The sequence below is a fragment of the Ischnura elegans genome, chromosome 3 (assembly GCF_921293095.1).
Source record: "Ischnura elegans chromosome 3, ioIscEleg1.1, whole genome shotgun sequence".
NCBI lineage: Eukaryota > Metazoa > Arthropoda > Insecta > Odonata > Coenagrionidae > Ischnura > Ischnura elegans.
The window spans coordinates 70,695,824-70,721,998 of NC_060248.1; positions in this window are offsets into that span (position 1 = coordinate 70,695,824).

Sequence of the window (26,175 nt, forward strand, 5' to 3'; positions counted from 1 at the left end):
GCCATTTCCCTTAATTTTTTCCTCCTCTCTCTCCGAAATGCTTCGCTGTATTCCGAAGAGCGGCAATTAAAAGGGCGGGTTTTTCGGGCATCGGGCCATTGAGCTTCGCCCCGAAGGCATAGACTGTCCCTACCCGGAGATATCGTGTGAGGGACGGGCACTTCACTTCGGACGATTGCTGCAGAAGAAGGGGGCGAGACCGAGAAGGAAGATGGGAAGAGGAATGGAATATACACCCACTTTCCACCTTTATATAGTCTACCCTTTCGCAAGGACAGGCTTGTCTTTAAAGCGTTCGCCGCAGTCATGTCATCGATGGCATAAAATGCCCGTGGCTTCAAAGGAAGGGATAATACGAAAAATATTTTTTCATGAAGTATCCCAATCTGCCATGGCCATACGTACCAAACATGTCTCAAGGCTTATCAAACATTTGAGTATTAACACACTCAATGCTGAAAATACAGTAAAAACTCATTTACAACGAATTTCAAGGGACTATCTTCCTGTTCCGTTAAAAATGGGATTTCGTTTTATCCATAAAAAAGGATTTTGCACTATGCATAACAGGGTTGCCAACTAATACTCCGTATATCGTCCTAATTTAAGCTAAAGATCCGTAACATCGTCTTACCCTTCCATCCAACAGTTGTAGCGGGAAGGATTTTAACATCAGCAGTAGAACTACGTGGTGAATACCACACGTAAAAAACTCATAAAAAGATAAGAACCGATTAAGTAGCCACATACAGGACGCAATTTCTTTATAAAAGAGGAAATAATTCCATAAGGGACCAAAATATAGTTCGTAATAGCGGGGATATCGTATCATCCGGACACGTTACATGCGGGGAAATAAACATATGCGATAAAAGGGAAGTCCAAGGGACAGAAAACAAATCTCGTTATTGGCGGGATTACGTTACATGCGTGATCCGCTGGCGAGAATTACTGTATACATGTAAGCAAAAAATAGACAAATTTTTGTGGTGATAGGAGCACCAAATAGATGGTACCAGGAGGAAATAAGTGAGATCAGTAAAGATTTGTCACATCTTTCCATTTTTACTGCTGAAGATATATTTAGACAGAAGGCAAAACCGCTAAAAAAAGTAGCAATTACTGAGGTAGATGGTTGATCAAGAAACCTAGAAATGTTGCCTTAAGTTTGAATCACCAGTATTGAATATATCAAACACCTTCGTTCCTCTTTCAACGAGAATTCTTGAGAATCCCAAGTTCTAATGGAGTTATGGTGTTGGTTGAATACAATTCAGTATGAATTAGGCTTATTATCGTTATGACATGCATGCATTATGATTGGATTTTTGCTAATCTTATCTGCTGCTTTTAGTCTAGTGTTGATTGTTGATCAGTTGTACTACAGTTATCACCATGGAATGAAATTGTATTGCCTTCTTTCAATAAATTATTTGGTTTTAAAACTAGAATACGTTTTAGCATAGATAATGCACATGAGTGAATTATTCTTCCTTGCCAACGATTTAATAATATATAACTATAACTATATTATATATATAACTATAACGAAAAATTTTAATTATAATGAAACTCTCTTTTTAATCAAGTGATAAACCACTTGGAAAGTGTACATTTGAGTTACGTACATTAATCTACAGAAAAACTTGCGCAAATTGTATTTGATACTTCAGCATTACATACACAACCTCCTCCTATCATCACACGGATACAGTATTTATTCTCCTGTGAGGATACAGGATCGGTCATCTCGCCATAGAACATATTTCCTTTATAAGGAAAAGTAAACTATTTTGAGGCGTAAGTTTACGTATCGATCCAAATAGATTCGCGGCACAGAATTCATGATCTTTGTGTCCATAAGAGAAAATTAATTATTGACTTCTATAATGATTTCATATGCCTGCAAGATTTGAAGGCAAAAGTTTTTTTTCCTGTTTTTTTTTATTTGATTATATTCAGGACATTTTCTATGTATGGAGCTCCAATCCCTCCTCTTGTCAAATGAAATGCCTAGTTTGTATTCATAACGACACCCTGGCGATCCCATCTGAATTACGTAACACTTCCGTCTGTCATTTGCCGCTTGTTTGGTAATCAAACCTCAGGGAAAGTATCAAAAGTTCAATTATACGATGCTAATTTTTCTGTATCGTTCCACTTACTTCGGCCAAATATAGATCAATATGAATGCTAATGTTTTTAATTTTCGAAAGCAATATATCTGCAGTTATCTCTTGAAGACTTATTATAGACGGCTAAAAATCATGATTGTAGGTTTTTTCATGCAAAATTTGCATTATCCGTGGTCATAAATATTGATTGCGCTGATATTTATTTTATTCTTGTGTATTAATTGAAAGTCATTTTTACGTGTCGTCTAAAGATAATGGCTATTATAAGGTTACACTGAGGAAAACACTTCAGGCTAAATATTTAAAAAATTGCTACGCCATTAAAAAGTTAATTTCATTTTGTAAGGAGGTATGTTCTCGATTTATACAAAACATAATAAAATGATGTCTTTAGGTTATACCAAAATATTTTTCGTATTGGCTCCATTACCTCACACGATAGTTTTTTTAGGAGTATTTTATTGTTTCGTCAGTGTTATTGTTAGATTAGTATGTTCTTGGGCAAGGGTTTATATTCTTAATAACTTTTAAGTATTCTCATTTTGACATTTGAATCTTTTCTCAAATCATTAGTGCATATTATTTGCACTCACCCTCATGAAATCCTCTGATCCTATGAAATGTAGGTTAGTATCTCCCACTGTTTATATATTTATGGTAACATTTTTCAGTATTAAAACTTCACATCCTTTTGTACTCATTATCGCTTAATTCGTAAATTTCAGAATTTTATCGAAGAAAGCGTATTATAATCTTATGCGTAATTTAACATAAAAACATTTATATTTTTATGCCTTATTTTATTGCTCACTTTCGCCAAATACAGTGTCATTTCGAGACGATATTTACAATGAGGGTAATCCAATGCGATGATATGAAAAATAAGTCTCGTTTTTAATTTTTGCAATAACTTCATTGCGTTCTTATTGAGTTTATACTCCGAAGACAGTCTTCAATGCTTAAAGTGAGGGACACCTTAAATGAAAATTTTTATGAAAAATGGTTGCATTTCCTATTTGCACTGACTATTTTTTCCTCTCCATATTTTTTCCATCGTTATCTTTTTCTGGCTTACGAATTTTCTGAGTTCCACTAAGCGGGTTGGAGGAATTACACTCCATCAATTCAACGGACTCGATGAAGCGAGGAAAGCGTTCTTTTCATCACTTCCTTCCCAAACTCTTCAATGCCACCTCATAATCCCATCGCCAACTGCCTCTTCGATAAACCCCGCACCCTCCATCACTCCCGTTATTACCTTTATCGAAGCCTGGATGGATGACTTCCGCCATCTCCGATACCATTCCCCAAAGGTATCCCCCATTACGAGTTTATTTAACCGATTTCTTCTCGCGGGGGGCTCATTGGAAGGGGGAAGAAGGGAAAGGAAGTGGATGATGCAGTACAATGGGGGTACGTTAAGTGATCGAGGTGTCTTTTCAATGGTGGATGCATCGAAAAAAAAATTGAGGACTATAGTGGCACTCATTGCGGACAGTGGTGACGAGTACTGGAGTGTCGTGTATCGGTTCTTTCTCCGAGGGTGAAGAAAAAGAAATTGAAGGAAGATTGCCATCCATTCACTGAATGAGATAAGATATTTTTTTCTTCAATTTTTTCCCGTCCTCGAAAATTCATCTCTATCTCTCTTACCAGGAATCGAAAGACGTTTCCCCACATCTCCCTAACGGCCTTCTTGTGCTCTAATTTTTTTTCTTCCAGCCATGCATTCCATCGCTCCATTCTGAGGGTGCAGGAGTGCACCGCTGAATGGCCAATAATTTTCCCGTATCGTGGGGAAGAAAAAAAATTAGGACTGAGACCTCGGAGTAGGAAATGCATCTCTCTTCCCATTGACAGGAAATGTGTTCGATGGCTTCTGCGATTAATTGCGGGAGAGGAGGCTTGCCTTAACGAGGGTAAAACGCGTGTTCGGCAGCAATGGAGAGGGATCATCTTGCGTTTCCAAAGAGAAAAAAAATGTAGTATTGAGGCTATTCTCATGAAGACCGTTATGCTCGTACCTAATAGCGCAGAAGAGGGAGAAAGAGATGCTTTGCATTAAAGGAGGGCACATAAATCGTTTCTTTTCCTCTTTTTTCTTAAGTGAATGGCTATTTTGATGATGGTGGTGGGTAGAGGATTGGGAGACTGTATCTCTTTGTTTCAAGCTCATTAGGGACCGACCGATCATCGATTTTTCCCGTGGCGTCTGCGTCGAATGTCCAAGTTTCTTTAAACGGGGAATACTGTGCCTAAGTAATCAGCCTATCAGTGGCGTATTTTAGGTTTTTGTCGCCCACGCAAATGCCAAGAATGCCCCCATACCCCCACACGAATTCATTTATTGGTATTAAAAATAATTTTAAATATAATATTTAATGGTAATTAGTTACGTAACTACTGAAATTATTTTCAAATGGAAAGTTGAGCACTGAAAGAAAATTCTAGCTTTTAATGAATATTTATGTGATCAATCAAATAAAAAAATGCCTGCAAGTTGCAGTTGCCGCACTATGCCTTGATAATTTTATTCATAGAAAATAGTATGAAACATAAAAACTTGGTTATCATGAAAGTGAGATAAAGGAAAACAGGAATTTTTTGTCCAGAAATGTAGGTCGCAAGGTGCGACTTTGAAATAGACTTGTTATAGCATTGGCTTGTTATCAATTTTAAATTTATTGTCAACATAAACTTCGGGCTGTTCGTTAAGAATAAAGATTCTCACCGTTTCGTCTAAACTTGTGTTAGGTTGTTATTACAATAAATTGAGCACAGTGATAGCTCGATTTTATAAACAAGTGTATTAAGTCTCCGGCAAAGTTACTTTAAGCAAAACTTATTGACTGCAGCTAATGTTATCTTGCACCTAATTAGATTACCTACAAACAAGTATAGGTGTACAATATATTTCACTTCATGTTAGTTTCATACTAAACGTATAACGGCCAATGAAGCAATTGCGATGATTTGAAGCGTTTTATATGTTAATGATTACATGAATTATAGGACCTTTGAAAATAATTGACATGCTTGGAAAGGTATATTTGTGTTTCGAAATTACCTGAAAAGTAATTATCCGATACCTTGATTCGATTAACTTTACTTGATAATATTCATGGCAACATCTGGGTAGTCCTGAAGTAAATTTGTACTATATATTCTTCCAAACTCCTTTCCTTTATTCTGACTAAGTGCCATGCAGCAGAGAAATTTAGTAATATTTTATTCCCTAAAATTTTTTACCTTCCCAAAACCACTTATAAAGCAGGCAACCTGGCAACCTCGTGGCATCAGACATGATCACGTGAACCTTATTCCGTGTGCCGTTATGCAAATCGCGGGGATCGACGTATTGAGGAAATCCTTTTTTAAGGCCCTTGAAAGGGTTTTCTCCCCAACTCTTCCACCCACTTCGAGAAACTGGAAGTGGTTAATATTGGGATCGCGGGAGCTCTAACTCACGTAAACATATAAAAAATAGGAACCTATAACCCTCTCGAAGTTCCAATAGCCTTGCCGCGTGCTACTTGCTACTGTTCGGTCTTTTCTTCCGGTATATGAGCGTGAGACAATATAAAGGAGCACGAAATTTCTCGAAAACAAATGACTTCAGATGAGGGGCTCCACGACGTTGCTCGACAGGCTGTTGTTATAATTCGCTTTTTTATTACGAAGCGATTGCTATCAAGCAAAAGGGGGATATCAAATAGGATACAGGTAGGGGGTTCTCTTGTACGGTGCATTTACATGTGAATACTTTTTGCTGCCCTTTCAGATTACTATCTCCATGGAATTTTGTACGAAAGCGCCACAGTTGAACGTGTGATACTGATCAAATGTTGGGAGTATTTACTTTTTTTATCGTTTTGACCGGTTCATGATTCTCATTTACAAGGTAGAAAAATATCGGGTCTTCCCGTGGTAACAAAAAGTCATTATGAATATCAGCGATATTCATAATGACCTTTTGGTAATAACGCCTTATATTTTGTTTGCAAAATAATGTGGAACTAGAAATAAGGATGGAGGCTTACTGCAAATGTCTTGATGATATTTATCTGTTCAAACTATAATTATGACCATGATTGTAAAGTGGCAGTGGGGAAATCATTTTATAAATTCCTACAAGAAATCTTATTAAATATTTCCCGAGTCATACTTAGTCGGGAAAATATTTTCTTTCGACCTGCTTCCTACTTAGTAAATTTATCTTTATCAAATTTTATATTATTTCGAGTTTTCAAGTCTCCTTTTTCGCATCATACTTTTCAATTCAATAATCTATAACTTTTTAAAAGGGTAGTTTGAGGGATCTACGAAATTTTCTATATCGTTGCATAATAACACTACGCCGCATAAACAGCATTGAAAGGCTTTATTTAAAAAAAATTGTTTTAATGTCTGATTTTATCAATTTTTTTACAACTTCACACTATATTTTTTTCATTATTTATGGAATAACTTTAAGCTTAAATGCTTAATTTTATATTAATGCTTATTTATTAAATGCTTAGCTTAATTATTATAGAATTTCTGCCGAATGCTAGCTAGAAAATTCTCAACGACTATTTTTCAAATGATGAGTCAAATATGTGGATCAATATGTTTTTTAATTAATGTTTTGCAAGCAAACATAACATCGTTTATTTAAAAAACATGAGGATTATTGGTTACATTAGGCGTATTTATGTGTTGTAGATTTTACACGAAATTTCATTATTTTCAGCTTCTGTCATGCAGTGGTTTATAATGTGATATGTGTCTCAATCTAAATTCACCCAAATAGTTATCCAATTCCTACCTTTTTTAGATGGTTGTTTAGTTTGTATGATGCTAGTAACGCTTTATTTGTGAAGACTTTTCCATAAACTCGAAGTATTCCTGCTACTGTAGATGCCACTAAACCACCAAGTGGATGGAAGTCTTTCTTTTTGGGATCAAATCGGTCTTCTTGGAAAATTTCAATCTCATGTTATCATCACTTGTCGAAATTTCCCTCTCCCGCAGCAGATAAAACAGCTCATCTACAACATTGCCAGCGGATGCACCGATTTGAACCGGTCATCCCTCTATTTCCGGTTAAATTACGCCCAGTTCTTGCTACCTAACGTACTTTCCTCACTGACGTACAATTCATCTCTTTCTCTTTCACGGATTTTTAGTGTCACGACGCAATATTATCCCTGTTATAAAGTTAAAATTCTAGCCAATTTTACCTAGAAAAGGTTGAACAGAAGATCTTATTATTAAAAACTAAATTACGATAAAGTGGAATTTTAATTGTTATATTGTTGAACAAGTATACCTTATGTTTGCCCTATTGATTAGCCCTAATTATTGCCCTAATTATTGTGTTAGTTACCATTTTTGTACTTTATACTGTTTTAATATTTACTTAAGTCAAGCACATCAAGTTTCGTGTATTTAAAATGGTTTGAGGGTGAGGAAAGAGAACAAACATGATAATAGAGGGGTTAAGAGGAGCGATATCTGGTCTTACAATAATGTGTTGTAGTTCATAATCCTTTGCTTAAAATTTACGTTCCTGGAATTCGTGCCCCGTACGTAAACACGCCCCAAGGCATCATTGAGAAGTAACTCTCAGTCAAATTTTATACCTCTCAGTTGGATTGAACTTAGTTTTACGTTTGTACTTATACGCAAATATATACACCACTCTATTCATAATACTTCGACGTTAGAGCCGTTAGAGCCGAGGTCCCGCCATCTCCCTTGGTAACGTAATCAATTGCACTACAAAAATTAATATATATAAATTAATTTTTAATAACTACGGGACTGTTTTATTTGTCTATGATGAATGCAAGAGTTTTGCGGTCGTAAGATGTAGTGACAGTGCTATCTATACCCATGACCGCATTATTATTCCCCCTGCTCCGAATGGATGTGGGCAGTGTAAATTAACATATCCCAGGAGTATCGCGTATGTTCATCACTCATTGTTTTGGCCTGTTATTACCTGTGCATTTCCTATCCCTGAATCGCTGTGATGAACCCGTATCATTAGTCAACCTTTCCGTTGTAAGATCATTATAGCGTGGGCGCCTTCCAACTCTCCCGTCTTTCTTCCCTCGAACCCTCTCACGCAAGGCGCCTCCATGGGGAGTCGACTTCCGAGGTCCCGCCATCTCCTGGCACGGTAGCAGACCACCTGGGCAGGGCGGACACCTTCCTTGAGGAACACATCCACTCTAGTTCTACTCAAATACCATTGCCTTCCTCCCTTTGCCCGTCTCCGTAAAGTACGTTAATTACGCTTGTGTGTGTGTGTGACATTTCGCATTATTTTTAGATGCTAATCAGTTGGGTTCTTGAAGTGCAGTGGAGTAATTAATGTTAACATTCGGCATTGGGCATTTGTCAAATGATTAAATGCTCTATTTAGGGATATACCTACATACCTATATACTAACCTATAGGCCATCTTTATGGCGGAAGGTGTAAAGTCACCAGTCATTACCTGCGAGAGAAAATACAGGTACAATGAAACTAAAAACAATTTAGCCGCCGGTGGTGAAGGATTCTGGTTTGACCTAGCACTTATTAGTGCCTTATATTCTGCATTTAGTTATTTCACCGACAGAAGCAACAAAAAGGCTTTCGAATTGGCTGGCTACAATTCATAAAAATGCACACATAAAACAAAAAACACAACTAAAAGATAAAGCGTTGTAAAAGGACTTCGGGGTTGGAGAGCAGTGAATTGTTAAGGTGGCGTTTTAGAGAGGATTTGAAAACAGTGGCAGAGGAGGTGAGGCCAAGAAAAGGGAGTAGACAAAGGGGAGGAAAAACTTCTTGCGTACGCAGTTATCCACTCAGGATTTCAGGCAGGAAAAAAATTTGTGACTTTTCGGGAATTTCAGCGTTCACATGAACGATGGAAATTTGAAATTCAGCCTTTGAGCTCAGCTTTGTGCACCGTTTAACTTCTTCCGTTGCGTGGTACTTCTTTGTTTTAGAAGCAGATGGAGGCATTACATGAAACCGGATATTAATATTACAATGATATTATATAGCTAAAATAATGTGATTATTTCAATTGAAGCATTGAAAAGAGAATTCGGGCAGCGGAGAGTTGAAGCGTCGATTTCTTGTCCATAGCTTTAAGAATTGATCGTTTTGAGAATAAATATAGGTATGCATCTTGTATTCCCGCATGCAGAGGTGATCATGTCATTATTACGAGGTCAGATTCATCATGTCATTATTATGTGGAAAACTTTATGTATACCGCAACGATGATTGCATCGGAAGCATTACAGTTGATAACAGGAAATCGTCGGGAATCCTTTATTGTTGGTTATTTGACGTTAAATCCGAATCTTTTTATCAATGCGCAAGCAAAATCATTTCACTGCACTTCGAGCAATGAAACAAAAAAATTATGGGTTTTAACTTCACCCCTGTAAGATTAATTCCTTACTTATAGGAAATATATTGGTATTTATGGTAACACCGTTATAATAACTTTTATTGTAAAATGCTAAAATTGTCTCCGCATTTCCTCTTTCAAAATTTCACTCCTTTAAAAATACTTCGGGAAAATATCTGAAAGAGTTCGAAGCGCACGTTCGTAGCATACTTAAGGGTCCCCTAAAAAGACATACCAAATGAACGTGACTATGAGATGGAATGATATGTGAAAAACAGTTTGTGATTTTAAAAGGCAGACAATTACTTTTACATAGTTTATTTCAAGACAAGTCTAGAAACTCTAAGTAGAGACAAATGCCTTTTTGCCAAAAACCTACTGTTGGTACTATCTTAAACCTCAGGAATAGGTTATATGTACAACTTATTTTCTCCTTATTCGGAACTAAATGATGATGATTATTTGATTATAATGACATTAATGGTAGGTATATTAAGCAGAGAGGAAGTGGAAACCTTACCTCTCTGCTGAGTAAATGCTGATGCACGATTATATACGACTTTCCTATCTCGAAAGAGGAAGATTACTTCCGTTATTTAGTGATAATTAGCTGCAATTTCGGTCAATTTTCTTTGACATGTGGTAAGGTGCATGCTAAAAATTCCATTTATAAATATTTCACTTATAGATATCTTGTTCTGCAATTTCAAGCCAATACCTCGATACAAAATTTTAATTAACAATTGTGGTCCTGATTAAATTTTAAATTTTAGTTCCTTATCCCTAGCGTTGAAATATATTTGCAATAAAGGCGTAATTTTTCTTGCTGTTGAGAAAATACCCAGCCGAGATATTTTATCATATCACTACAGGGATCTACATTGTATTTTTTTCACCTTTTCTCATTGCTCTTACAAACTCTAATATCAGTTGCATCATGCTATTTTTTCATCGACTTATCGTAGCATTGCAGTGATCTATTTTTATTCTTCGTTCGATAAAAATCTCTTATAGAATATTGCTTACATTTGGACCATCCCCTACCTCACTAATGAGGTTATAACATCTGTTTTCTCGCGTTCGGACACCATAACTGCGATGCACTTCCGACCAGAACGTCGGCAGTAATAGAGGGAGAGGTCACGGAAGTGGGAATCCTGCCTCGATAATATTCCCTAATGAACTCTGGCTGCGCGTCGTGGGAATTGTTCTTTGAGGCGGCATCCGACAAGGGAGGGCGGAATTGGGACGGTGCTGTGAAGGAGGGGATGAGGTGGAAGTGGAAGGAGGGCTGGGGGTGAGGTACATTCGGAGGAGTGGGGAGGAAGAGGCGCGACTGACAGCCGAGCAACTCAGGAGGAAATGACTGAAAATCAAACTTCTTTTCAATTCTTGTATATTTCCCCGCCGTTCACACGACAGGCTTAGAAATATTGCGCATACCGCCATGGGCGGCTTTAGTGCAAGTTTAAGGCTCTCAATCGGTTGTGGCTTCATTCAAGTCTTCTTCCTCGCGCGCGTTGCCATCCCTGACGGTCCACGAGGGCCTAACACCTAATACCATTACCCTCCTTACAATCAGAATTCAGGAACCTGAATAGTGTAGCGGGCTGTGCGGTGACCCGGAAAGCTAAAGGTCCGTGGTACGTTTCCCGGTTCAGGGGACTTCTTTCTCATAGCAATTATTGTATTTTTCTCCGCCGTTCACGCGGAGGTCTTCCAGATATTACAATATCAAACTTGCTTTATATTTCCATTCATGTATCCATTAGCCGCCTCCTCTGGGCCTTCCCACGCATCCAAACAGCTTCCAGCTGTATGCATACATTGGGTATATTCCGATATCCTTAGAGTGAGGGACAGAGTGTTCGGAATCTCATAATTTTTTAAGAATGGGACTTAGAGCGCGTGAGCAGTAGAAGAGCATCTTAGGCTTCCCAGGTGAACTAGTTGAAAAAATTCTCCTTGGCTTCTCCCTTGAGTCGAAATAGTCGTGACCAAGTCATCTGCCCCTGGGACGTTGCCCAAATGGAGCATCGGAACGTCAGGTATGGATAGTTTGACCCTGTAGAAAATTATGCTCCGTTAATTAAATCTGTCGAAGGAAATTCGGAGTTATTTCGTAAAAGTGTACGCGGATTTATGTTCACAATTGAGATTAATATCTCTCCACACACTCTCTCCACACTCTCCACACACTCTCTCCACACACTCTCTCCATTTTTCAGAATGTTTATATTGCTGTTTAGAGTAAATATAACCCACCACTAAAAATAAAAACTCTATTGTAGAAATATCCTCGGCAGGGAATAAATTAATGTATGTCAGTAGACACCATTTACTTGAAAGATGATGGACGTATGGTACGATCTATTCTGTTACATCTCACTGCCACAATTACTTATGCCCCGCCATCGGTCTATCGCTTTTTTAGCTTAAAAATAGGATAAAACTTTTAATGCATTCACGGTAATCTGAAATTAGTGATATTGATTAATTTAGTCTTATCTGGCTCTCCTAGACAAAGATATCGCATTTCTATTATATTTCACTGCTGTAAATACTTATGCCCCGCATAGGGTTTATCGCTATTATAAAAAATAGGATATGGCTTAGAATAAATTCATGGTAACCTGAAATTAGTGATATCGGCTAATTTTAGCCTCATGTATCAAAGAAAAAGATCTCGCAGGGACAGCATGGAAACAGGGAAGGAGACAACGCCTTCCGCCTTAAGATACTCACGGAGGGGAAGACAAAAAAAATCCGCTTGGAAACTTGATGTTGATGGTGATTTGTTCGATGTCGATTATAAAAATGTGTGCTGTGGTCGAAAAAAACGCGTGCACACACAATGGTTGCTCGCCGGCCTCCACCCTCGCCTTTCCCTCCAACCTGACCCGATCCCCTCCATTACCACCAGTACGTGTAACGATATGAAACGGTCGATGGCTCTGCCGGGAGTGTTTCTACGTCTTGAGATGAAAAATGAACCGGGGCAGGATGATTGATTGAAAAGAATGAGGATTTTTTTCGCCTCCACTCATCTCACCCTCTTTCCCCTCCACCCAATGCCACTTCTCGCGCGGCCTTCCCCACTTTATTGGGTTCTGGAGTTTCATTTGATTCGTGCCACATGGGAAAGCTCCACCGTAAATGATTGTAACCGGTGAGAGGGGAGTTTTTAAAGGGCGCGGTAGTGTGCGTGTGTAGGAAATGAGTTCGAATCCCCCTTAGCAAATGGCCAATGATGCATTTTTTTTCCTCCCTTCGAGTATTTGGTCAATTTAGTATCCTTTCGATACCCTCCATCCCTCAGGCAATCCGAGAAGAATCATGATTTTCTCTATTTTGCCCTTTCTTTTTAATTATCGCATGCAGCAGTGGTGCCATGGCGCCGATACGCCGTTCTGGCACTGGTTAACAAAAGACATAATAGTAAAATAACACTTTTATCAACTTTGTTGCCTCAAAATTTCTGGTATTAACATTCGTAACCAAAACAAAAATTTTGTAATAAAATGTATGTAATAATTTGTAATAAAAGAACACTCAGAGTAAAATTTCATTTCTTAAAATGTTAAGGGAAGTGCGTTCCGGCACGGCTAATTTTGCCATGACGTCACTGGCATACACCTGGTGGTGAACATCGGTAGCTGCATTTTGTTACTGTATAATGCAGCTACTATTTTATTTCAATGAATGCAAATCTCTACCCAGACAATGTGACCTGTCTTTCTATATGTGCGTGGCAATGGATTAGGTAATTCAGTATAATTGAACTGTTAGCTGCAGCTGCTTATCATTGCAGATTATTTCAGAGTTTTGCCTCAATGGTATTCTATTTGAAACCTTGAATTACACATCTCGATTGTGTGTCAGAAGCCGCATATAATTTTTTCCATGAAATTACTCTGAATTTCTCTGGATGGAACTGATGAATTTGTAATTATTTCTAAAACTTCCTTTTTAGCACGGAAAACTCCTAAATGAATTCCTATGATGGCATAGCTGTTTTCCTAATTGTATATATCGTCGTCGGTTTAGGTATTAATATCAATAAAAATAATAATAATAAAAATTACAATAAATTAATAGTAATAGTAACAATAATGATGACATTTCAAAGTCCAGTATATTTTTTGGAAAGTTTAAACAAATACCCTCTCTTATTTTTCTGTATTTTATTATCAAGATGAGAGCAACATTGTTGGAAACGAATGTTATAAATACGGAAGCGCATCACAGCTACGATACCTAACCAATGGGATGGAAATATTTACAATTTTTTTGTTTTTAAATTTGAATCACTTCGTTGTGAAGGAGTAAAAATTTTCATGAGCTTCATATACATTTGTCCCCTGGAGGAAGATTAGAAATATACCGCAGCTGGGCGTCAGGTGAACCTCTGACTTTCTCATTGGTCTGCTACAAAAAAAAAAGAAATACTTAAATCAACCGTCAAGTCCATTCGGTTTGATTCGTCCAAGATTGCGCTTTGAAAGCCATTACATTCGGTGCCGTAGAAATAACGAAGCGTTATAAAATTTTCAAGGAATTTTAAATTGAACCGGCAACTCCTTTAGCTCATAAAAAAAGTGGAGGGGAAGGAAACGGCGCCATGCTTTTGATTGCCCTTCATTTGCTGCCATCCATCATGCACCATAACATCTTTCTAGGGCTTCATGTAATTCGATTTAAGTTGTAATGAGGACCTCGCCAGAAATTGGCATGGGCATCAATCAAATCCCTGATGTCGTATTAAATATTTTCTTTTCTCTTTGCTTCCGCTTTGTATTTGCTCTTGTTTTTTGTACTAAAAGCGGATATTGCCTAATGTAAGTTATATCAACGTATTTGAAAAAGCTATTACTTAAGCTGTAGAGTTTTCTAGATTTATTATTGATAAATATTTAATACATCAGATTTAATTTATCATCCATCTATTTATACCTATATCCCCTTTTTCTTTTGGCATGGCTTAATGTACATTTTTTGTAGACACGCAATACTTTGTGGTCGTTTATTTCAGAAAGCCTTGCAATTTCTTTAAAATAAAACTTTCCCTCCTCAAAACGACAGTTTCTAAGACATTGGGAGTAGTGACTCCGGTAGATATCTGAAACGAATACAGGACTATGTCATTATGTATTTTATTTCTGTGTGCCTCAGTCTTTAAGGATTTACTACCCAACGTCGTTGTTGACTTTTAATATTTCTATATCCAACGTATTCATCATTATTGCGATCAGTTTTTGTTTTTTGCGTTGACTACCGAGATGACTAAAATAAACAATACCACAACGACACCACTAACCTTCGTTTAGCCCTTGCATGGATTTTACAAGAAATTTCCCCACTAAATATCCTCCTGAATTTTAATTACTTTTAGCAAACGAAATATTATTTTATTCGACAAATGATCCAATAACTGAAAATGCATCAAATATTGTAGAAATAGTCTGATTAGTCTCAGCTCGTTGCCAACTTTTGTGAAAACATATCTAATGCTTAATTTGATGCGAATTTAATTCTGACATAAGTTGATTTATTGATGAGGTGTTATTATGGATCATGTAGACCTAATATCTTAGCTTATAAATGTTACCCTCCGAAGCATTATGTACGATTACAGCGTATTTCACGCCCTTAAAAATCCCGGCCAGATGGAAAGTGCCCGCAGCACTTATTTATTTTTTACCTCAGACCTCTGAAACCTCATTTATAGATATCGGCCGAAATTGGAAACTGTGAAGACATTCAGATATTACTAGACCGACTAGGTCAAAAAAGAAATATCTTGAATTTTCTACCCGTGGTATGGTCTGAATGAGGAGCAAAAAAACATTGCTCACATCTGGTATCTGATCAATAGCAATCTCGCCTAACTCATGTTACATTTTTTGTTGAACTTGAAAGTACTTTTAATAGAAGCCGATGTGTACTCAATTAATTCTTCAGTAGGCACGTGGGTCACATGGGTGTTTCATTCTTGTGCCTTTTTTCTAATGATGGCATAATATTCATGCACTTTTCAGTAGCTGCACATTATTTAGTCCTAGAAAGCCTCACATAGTTGCTTGTTAGTAATCGACCAAAGATCAGCAATATATAGCGCTCGAATGGAAGCGGGCGTGACTGGGCCTGGGCCACGTGTCTGGTCGATGCGCGTTGCTGTGTAATATTTTTCTGTCAGCATCACTGCATCAAATTTTGTATGATGTTTGACTGCTTTGACGTGTGAACAATATTCGACGTGTTTACGTTACTTTCATGGGTATCTCGGTAAGTGGTCTGCTTTCTTCCCTCCTTTGCAGGGGAGGGTAGGCGTGCATTTTGTTCCACTATTAAGAATGAATGAGTAACCTAGTGACAAAAAGTTCACTAAACAACAAACAAAGCCAAAATTTATTGTTTATAATTTGTTTACAAAATGTTTAAAACTTAAGGAAATGAAAAAAATTGAATTTGGGCCACCAGTATGGCCCAATCGCGTAACAAAATTTAACGCACTCACTCAAGGGTTAAGAAAAAACAATTGATCGATGGCGAGGAAGAAAGAAGGAAGACTTGCCTTGGAGTGCATACACTATTAGACCAATTACTTTTCTTGTTTTATTTTTTTTACTCATTGCAATAGCACCTTCGCAATGTTGTGAATAAAAATAGGTTCTTTTTGTCTGTATCTAACTTTTTAGCGTCTTTTACGGATTCCAATCACCGTGTCAGAGACTTACTACTGGATAAAGTGATGCTAGCTCGAAAGCAATTATTGTTGCACGATATTTTTTTTTTTAAGATGAGAAAAATCAAATTTTTGCCCGACTGAATGAATTAGAAGATATAAGTGATCGCGGCCAAATCTCCTTATTCATGGACCCGAGCATCCATTCTTCCCCCATCCCCTGCAGATCCCCCGCCATCACCTCAACAGGATCCGGGGGACACATCCCTCTTTCCCGACGGAGTTTTAAGCCAACGCCCACGTCATCCCCCGTCCTACCCCTCCCCTGCAAACCCCTTTCTACTCTTTTTCCAAACCCTTTACTGCCACCCTTTATTTTTGCGCTCCACACACACACCCTGAAGTCCTTGCCTTTTGTTTCGCCGACGGCCTTCCAAACGTCAACGCTTTCCAGATAAGACGGTCCGGCGATGCCGCATTCGGTTTCGAGGATATTTCCCCCCCTTCCAACATCCAACACCCCATGCTCACTCATACACACGCACTCACACCACAAGCCGTTCCATTATTATTATATTTTTTCTCTCTCTCTCATTCTAGAGTGGGAGAGATCTGTTTCGAACGGCAAGGAACCCTTTTCGGACCGTTCGTTTTTGTTTTCTCCGGAGAGGAGTAGGAGAAGTAGGGGTTGTGTGTGTGGAAAGATATCTCGGATGTGTTGTTTGGGGGCCAGGATCGAGGGCATGACGACTGCGAAGTGCGGGGGAGAAGGGGCTTTTTGGGGTCCCTCCGCGCGGAGAGCTCAAGCCGTTCGGGGCCCCACCAAAGGCTCTCTGCCGCTAGGGAAGAGGGGGGGGGGTAGTCGCTTCGGGTGAGACAAAGAAGAGAGGTTAAAAGGGCGATAGTGAGGCCAATGCTTTACCATCCGCGGACGGCCACGTTTGAATGAAAAGAAATGGTGGGGGCGTTTTAGGGAAGGATAGGGCAGGGGGATGAAAGGTGGTGGTCGTGGTGGAGGCGAGGAGTGTGTTGGTGAGTTTTGGGGATGAAAGACGATAACGGATCTTTAATTACGCACGCCGCAAACACCGATTCATATTCCCGTGAAATTTCCATTCCTTCCTCTCTTTCTCTTAGTCCCCCCACCATTCCTCCGCCGCTATCGTCTTTCCCTCACATTTGTCCAACCCACCCCCTTTTGCCAGTGCCATTTCCTATTTATTTTTCGACTCCCTCCTCCGCACCGCCCTCTGTCTTCTACACCCCCCTCTACCCTCGATCGGCGGCTGATTCAGAAGCAGCTCTATAATTATGCGCTTGCCCTCAAGGAGATTGGTGCAAGAAACGAAGTAAATACCTTTTTCATAAAACTTTATGAATATTGCAGGTATTCTTCACGGTTTCTCTACCGTGTAAGGTTTTCTATGACGGAAATTTCAACTTGCAATGCACGATTCCTAAATCATCATTAGGGAAAATGAATATCGAAGTTCGGTTCCGGTCGCCTTATATACATTAGTCACTCAACCCCAGTAGCGGATCCAGGATAGGGACAAGGAAGGGGGCAAAGTATGGGGTAAACTCCCAAAAGTATTACGGGTTTGAAAAAAATTGCCATTCTATCTAGTATAAAAAGGATGTCCAATTGGCTATAGCCACCTTAGCCCCCCCATTGATCCGCCACTGCCGACCCAGCGGAAAATCTGACCCTGATGGAAAATGGATCCGGTCAGGAATCCGAAAAGAATTTCTGCGATTATTTCCCCTGGAAAGAGCAAAATCATATAAATATATTGTTTTCACTGTACTTAATCGATGACGGCTTGGAAAAAATGAGTTCTGGGTTATAATTTCAGGAATTCGCATATGGAAATATGCATTTATACATAAGGTTTTATAGCAGCCTATATTCCATTTGATACGCAAAAATGCTGGTTATCGCTTGAATTCTGACTATAAATTGATATAATTCTCATTATATCAATTCCGACAATGAATTGATATGATGCTCATTATATCATGGACATCATGAGAAAAATAAAACACATTCACACCACCGTTGGAACTTCTTTCTGAATCGAAACAGCAAATGAATGCAGAAATTGAAGTCTGGGACCCTAATATTTCCTTTAAAACTCTATGGATATCGTATTCCGTGGGATTTTTTTAAATTTAATGGACGAAAATTACTTGTTTTTAAGTTAGTCAGGTTTGAAAATACTCCTCGCATTTTCCCTTGGGTTAGCTTTATTCGGCGATTTGAATGCTGGCTTTGCCTACCTAAGACTCAGAATAGAATATGAGTGTTAGCAAATACTTTGAACAGAATCTTGACGCATTTTAGTGTTGTATTAAGGAAGATTTAAGCCGTAAATAAGATGGCTTTGTGATTTGGATTAAGAAAATCTGGGTTACTCAGTAATCAAGCGTCAAGTTTAATATCATTTGAAAAAAAAAATGGATTGAGGGAACTGCGGCACCCGTACGTTTCACGCCAAAACAACTGATCTGTATGGCGAAGGATGGGTAAAATTTTCATTATCTGAAGTTATTGGAGCATTTCCGAAGCTTTGAGCTTTGAAAACCATTATAATTATAATTTTACTTGAAACTATTTAGGAGTGTAAACCTTTCTATTGGGCTTGCACTTTTATTTTTTTTTTACTCCCTTGCATGCTACCTGCGCACAGAAAATTCAGTTACCGTGAATTAATATATACGTTTTATATTTATCAACTCATAATTTGTTGTAAATATGACTGAGGTATATGTGATGTGAATGTATAAATTTCATTACCTAACGTTTATTGATTTGTAATATCTCAAATAAGTTAGCATTCAAATGAGCTTCAATCTTACCCCGATGTTTTTAGCTTAATGTGAACAAGGCTTATTCCGGGATTGGTGTCAAGACGCCTAACATATCTAAGAATTGGGTGGGGGGGGGGGGTGAATGGTTATTGGGTAAAAGAAGTCACGGGTCAGGGTTTGAGAGTATCGCGTAATTAGATTGACACAGATTATCGCGTAATTAGATTGATACATTGGATTAGGACCCTTAGATAGGGATGGATCAGGAAGGTAAGTTTGGTGGGGGAGCAGTATCAGGGATTGAAAAGGTTGCTGGAAGGGTGGCTAAGGCTAAGATAGAATCGCGTGGGGGTTAGAAAATTCATAAATTAGACGTTTTCAGGCTATACCAATGGAAAAGATTCAAAATGGGTGTAATTACAATTTGTACTAATGTTTTTACATACGAACTGCTATTTACACACGAGTGCTCAGATTCGTCAAAAAAAGCTTTAAATTGGGCATAGATTGTCCTCAGCCGTACTTTTTACTTTCTTTTTACAATTTACTCCATAAATGTATTCTTTAATTACAAAAACTCCTTTGAAAGTTTTCACCAATACCACTTACGCGTAAAAATTACCACCACTCAATTAAGAGATGAATCGGTTTCGTTTTTAGCATAAATATCCTCGCACTTATTACTATTTGGGATTTGCCTTAAGCAACAAATGCTCGGGTATTTTTCTTCGAGAGATAGGGGTAGATAATGAGGAAGGAGATGGGATGCTATATGTGTATTGGGGGATTGCAGGGTGGCACAGGAAGGATAACGAAGGCTTGAAGAGCAGTGCGTGCGGGGCTCAGAAAAGCGCAAAGAGGGTGGGAGGATGGGTCAGTTTTTTGACCGCTTCGAGCCCTTTGAGAGGAAGAGCATGGGAGACCCGTAGCGGAGATGAGAAATTAGTGAGAGACATTCGGTGGTCCGAAGCATTCTGGGAAGGGTCGAAAAATATTTATTTATATTTTTTTATTATCGCCGCTCAGCTTCCCTTTACCTCCGCACCATTTCATTCCCCCTCGCTCTGAAAAAAACCTTTATGATTCTTCCTCCACGGCACACGTCGCTTTCTTCTTTGTTTCCCCTCATAAAAATCGCGCGGCAGAGGATTTCCGAAAGGGTTGGAGATGCCGGTTCTGGAGGTCGCTGCGTGGAGGAGGGATTTGACTTCGTGAGCGGAAGGGGTTGGTACGCGTAGGGACTAGCTGGAGAGGGTGAGGGAGTACTGGTGTTGGTCACTGTGTTTGGCATATCTCATTAATTTCATGCTTTACAATGAACCCCTCCGAGATGCCTGAAAGTACGCCATCCCCCCCCCCCCCCCTCCGTCGCTATCCATCCACCGAACCCTTTTTTTATCCTCCTCTTCCTCCCTTTCTCATAGTTCCCTGAACCCTGAGATCCCCCGCGTCCGCTCGCATGGTCTTTTCTGAGTCTTTTCTTCCGTCTCGATTTGATTTTACGTACTCATTCAGCTGGTCTTCTTTTTGTTTTACATTTAAGTACGTGATATGTAAATATCGTTCAGCTGCGTAAGAATTGAACTCTTGATTTCAGAATTGTGTAAGGGGAGGCCATTGCTTCTCTGAAATGAAGAATACAATTCCTTGAGGTAAACCGAAGTGATTTCTTCGCTGAAAAATGCATGCATTCGTTTCTAGGCACCTATAATATGAACTTTAGGATGCTACGATTTGCCCATAATGATCTTTGAAACTTTAAATATATCCTATGCATTAATGATCCAGTTGACCTTACGGCTTTCATTCTTCATTTCTGTGTAACTGTTGTGCTGGAACGTATTTTGAATTTTAAGTTTTTATTTTCACAAATTTGTAATTTTTATTCCATCTTTCCAAAATATTGTTGATTGAATCACCCAGATTCTTTTCCTCTTTCGAAAATTCTCGCTTTAATTCTTGAAAGAGGTTCTAAATTTCACTATAAGATTCCACATCACTCTCAATTTTATGACATTCTACGTCTTTGTCATCGTCTGGTCGTCCATGTTTATGAGAGATTTGGCATACTCTTCACTTCCAATTTTGAACACTCGTCACAATGCCCTCGATATTCCTTTTTTGAAAGAGGTTTCTCGACTCATTGTCAATAACACAATCTATTTCTGAAAATATGAGATAGAAATGGTGTTTTGAGTTGATTTTCTCACTCAGAACATTGAGATATGGTAGATATACTATCATCAACTCAAGTAATCTACTTGGTGCAAACCAGCAAATTTACACAATAGTTTACTTTGTCAGTGCAAATCCCACGGATAAGAATCACAGTGAAAGTATAAATCACTTTGCATTCATATTTCAGGCAGAAAGGACATTGAATGCTTCGGAGCAACTGGGAACTAGTCCGTTCTCGACGGACGCTAGTGAGTGAGTATAATAACATTGAATACATTTAATTGAATTGCAGTAATAAATTATGAAAACCCAGAAAATCATTTCTTAACATTTAAATACCTATTTGGAAAAAATAGAATAATGCTAAGGTTTAGCATATGTATTCCGTTATTGCTTTTTAATTGCAGACTATGACTTAATAATCGTTTCTAAGATGATCTCACTAATTACTAGAGGAAAAATGACCTCGTCTTCTACCTGCAGCTTCGGATCCTGACATTTTAATAAATTATGCGCTTCCAATTAGTTCACGATTACTATTCTCAGGTGACGAATGCTGGAAAATGCCCTTTCTGTAAGTTTGTAATTGAGCATCTGAGTTCTTAGATTATATATGAGCATTAATAACTATTTGGATGCACTCGGACCAAGAACTGATAACAGTAATAATTTGAGGGAACTTGATTGATCGGTAGGTACCAGGTCTGTTATGGAGTAATGTGACACTATATCCTCGCTAATTAATACTGGGAACAAAAAAAACCAGCAAGGATGCTGGTGACAATGCAGCATTTATGCCTTGCTACATTCCTACCACATTTTATTTCATCTTGTACAAGTACTGCGATACATACTAATATGAAGGGCCACATGCATCGTGATTTAGAACATGATCTCGTACCAAATCGGTAATGCTGAGCGCTAACGAATACGGTAGGACCATAACTATGGCTTGTTCTTCGCGCGACCACGTCCCAAGTCACCTCTTCATTTGAGAGTCGTTTTTTTCCATTGGTCATGCCCGTTATTTATCTCCTTCTCCGTCAGTCAATCGCTGCTAACCACGCATTTTCTTTATTCCCTCAAACGTCCAGTCATACTCTCCACACGCACCCATGTAAGTCAATTCATGAAAGTTTTGTCCCCGTGTCCCTCTTCTGCTCCCCCCAAGCTACCGCTCCTCATTTTTTCACCAGACTCAATGGAAAACGGCGTATTGAGACGCGCAATGCATCGCCATGGTGCAGTCTACCATTAAGACTTCAACCTCTATGTCAGGCGATATCTGGAATTCAATGCGACCGCCAGTGACTCGGTCCAGCGTCAACGGAATTCTGAGAGTGTATATCAAGGGCCACTATCGTCGGAGGTAGACGATTGAGCGTTCGAGGTCTGCAGGATGCATTGTGGGGGTAAACGAGAAGGATGTGGGATGGGTGCTCGGCGTGATAAAGACCATACTTCTTAGGCATTTTTCGTACAGACCGGTATGTTGTTATTTATTTATCAATGATATAAATCGGTTATTCCTGATCAAATTCTGGGGAACTAGAAGATTAGTAAGCACGCAAATTGCACAACATAAGTACCCTATGCTATCAAAAAGCCATCGAAGATCATCTGTGAATCCATTCCTTTCTTCATAAACCTTTTGTATATAATTGCATGATACTCATTATTATAGTGAAGCAAGAATTTATTTTCTTATATATTTATATGTAAAGCCAGCATTTATTGTTAACTACTGGTAAATATCATAGATTGTGAAAACCAATTTCCACAAACCATTTTAATAAACTGCGATTCAGAATAATTGTGGTCGCAGCTTTCATAATATATTAAAAAATAATCCCTTGAATGGTTTTCTAACTTGTCTTTGTGGAGAGAACTCCACTTGGCGTTGTTTTGGAATTTTTTAATTTTACTCCTTCATGTAGCCATCTCTTTATTTCCTTCATTAATAAACTATGTCTGCATGCCCGTTTCATAGAAAAATAAGCTCATTGAAATTTATATTATGTAAGATTTTTTTCACATTCTGTCTCGGCCTGAAAGAATTAATATGTTGTAATTGTAATTGTTGATTTTATTTTGGGACAATGGCGATATACATATTTTAAATTTTATACGCTTTAGCTCTACATATTATTTACTGCCTTCGTACGGTGAGAGATCGGCTTCTTTGCGTGTATTTTGTCGGGTTGATTGCACTATCATTAGCTAATGCCTGCTCTCCAAATGGAAAAGTAATCACGCAACGAACGCAAATCCATGGATATACTGAATTTGAGACGAAATACGCGCGTAATGCATCTTTTGTTTGATTTTAGAATCCGCATGGGATCCGTCTGGCTGGAAATGGAATTCATAACTCATTACAGAACTTTTCCAAAGTCGTTTTTGGGAGGGCTGTGGAGGGGGGTGGGAACGAGACAATTTGTTCCCGAATCCGTGCATTAATAAATTTACATTATTTCAGATTCGCACAGATATCTCTACATTTCACTCGGAAGAAGGGATTGGGATGGTATGGAGGGGGGAGGGGGGGAGAGAAGGAGCAATCATCCGAAAACGTTTGTCTCGACCACCCCACCTCAGAAAAATATTACCCATTCCCCTTGTCGCCTTGTTTATCCTCGCTCGCCCCACCCCCTTCCTTATAAATCTCATTCCATTCACTCTCCGCTGCGATTTTCATAGCTTTAGGGAATTGGAGTATTCTTCCTCGGGTCCCCCTCTTTTTTATTTTTCTCCGCCTCCTCCTGTTCCTCCTCCATTTCACCGCGTCCTGAGACCTCCTTCTTTGGGAAAAGCCTACTGCGTCCCGTGTCTCCGCGCGATCCCACCACCATTCCTCCCCCACCGCTGGCTCTCACCCGGAGCAAACACTTTATTTATGGCCACGTTTTAATTCGGCAAAGCAATCCGGAAACAAAAGAGGGTGGAGAGAAGAGGAGAATCGTGGGTAAAAATTTTACCGATCCTCCTCCTCCTCCGCGTCCTCCGTACTGTGCCCGTTGCTCTTCCTTTGTTCCCCCCTCCCGTTGGTCCAAGCCATTTTTCGTCATTCGCACATGCAAGGAAAGTTTTTAACACTTTTCCCTTCTTCTCACTCGAAATTTATGCTCATGTTTTGGCGGATCGCTTTTAAGGGTCTGATTACATTTTTCCAATGGTCCCTTGAGGGTTAAGTGAAAAAATATGTACGTGAGTGGGAGGAGTGAAGGGGTTTTTTTGGTCGAGAGAAAATGGCTATGATGACTAAACGTCTTCGTCTGAAATTCTGCCCACCATCTTGGAGAAATGGGCTTGGTACATGCATACATTTTTTTGTGATATTTCTTATTTTTACGATATGAGACTTTCCCCCCAAAATAGTACTTTCACCCTCCTTTTTTTTCTCCTAGTCTCTCAGTAAGCTCCTACCTCCATCTCTCGCGGATATATATCCCACCTTTTAATGTCCCCAAGGCTGTCTCGCCAATTCGCGTCATTCATCCCCTCTCCCACTGCTCTACCTCACACCGTGCAAAAACCTCCCCCTTACGCCCTGGGAGCAAAACTGTGAACTCCTAGAACGGCCCCTTCCCCTCCTTACGGAAAAGTCCTCGTTCTCCCCTCCACCCTTTGCCTCGCGATAACATTTTCGAACACTCAGGCCAACCAACTCCCGGCATCCTCCCCTTCCTCCTCCTTATACCCTTCACGACCCGCGATTACCCCCTCTTAACCCCTCCCCCCTCTCTCTCTCTTATATCCACAAGTCCCATCCCCCCATTTTCAACGGGTTCTTATTTATATCCTCCGCATCCCACGGGGGATGAAAAATATGAAAGTTCCGAAATGTATATATCTCTTAAATTTGTGTCTTGGCGACAGAAATGAAGGATGTTCGAAATGCGCGCCTAATACTGGGTGAAATCCTCTTTTCTTTTGTTCTTGAGGGATGGAAGAATTAAAAAAAGAAGCGTGCATACATATATACAATATATATATTTGTGCGTGAGTATCACTCCCTCAGTGTCCCCGTTCCCTTCCTTATTTCTTTCTCTTGTCCTCCCCCTCCAGTCGTCCTTCCCACAGTTGTCCACCCACTCAGACCCGTGGACTGCCACCTCTTACTCCTCCTCCTGTTTCCGCCACCTTCTGGAGTGGCGCGAATAAAATCTAAGAGGGAAATGGGGAGGGCGCCGGTGAAATGCGTGCGTAATAACTTGGGATGAGGCGGACATAAATCAATCAGATCGGCTTTTCGGTGTTTTACGGATAAGAGATTAAGGGATTTTCGCGGTATTTATACTTTCGTTAATGCTAGGTGAAGTGTTTGTATCTGTTTCTCCCAGCGCGACCATTCAATTACGGCAGTCGTCCTTCCGTCCTTACTTTGTTGCACGTTCGTCTGTGCTTCTCGGAAACGGTACCTCTGGGAATTTGGTATGTTCTCTTGTGCGTTTATTTCCTGTAGTTGGAGTGGGTCGGTTTCTTACTCCTATAATTGTGAAAAGCTATCTTACTCTGGTAACTTAATTCCACTGTTAGTACATATGTTACACCTTTTGTTTTAACTAAGTCAACTTCAGTTAACTTATTGAAAACCAGCACATATTCAGTAAGTCTTGCGTCTTGAATCTTTTTAAATTCTATTTTAAGCTTTAGTCTTGTTATATGAACCGTGGAGAAAATTGTGATGAGATTGTGTAAAGAAAGATGTGTGGATTGCGCGTTTTTTATTTGAAATGAAAATTTGGTCCTGATACTTTTTGTTACTTGTTGGGTATCTTCCCAGAGGACATAGAGATAAAAATTTGGAAGACATTTTTTCGCTTAATTGTAATGGATGTACGATTAATTGAACCTCCAGATTTTTGGCAGGTGAAAGTAACAGCTAGAAAGTGATTTATTTATAAACATTATTTGAATTTTATTGACCAATCTTACTCATTACCTCATATAGCGCTACAATTATA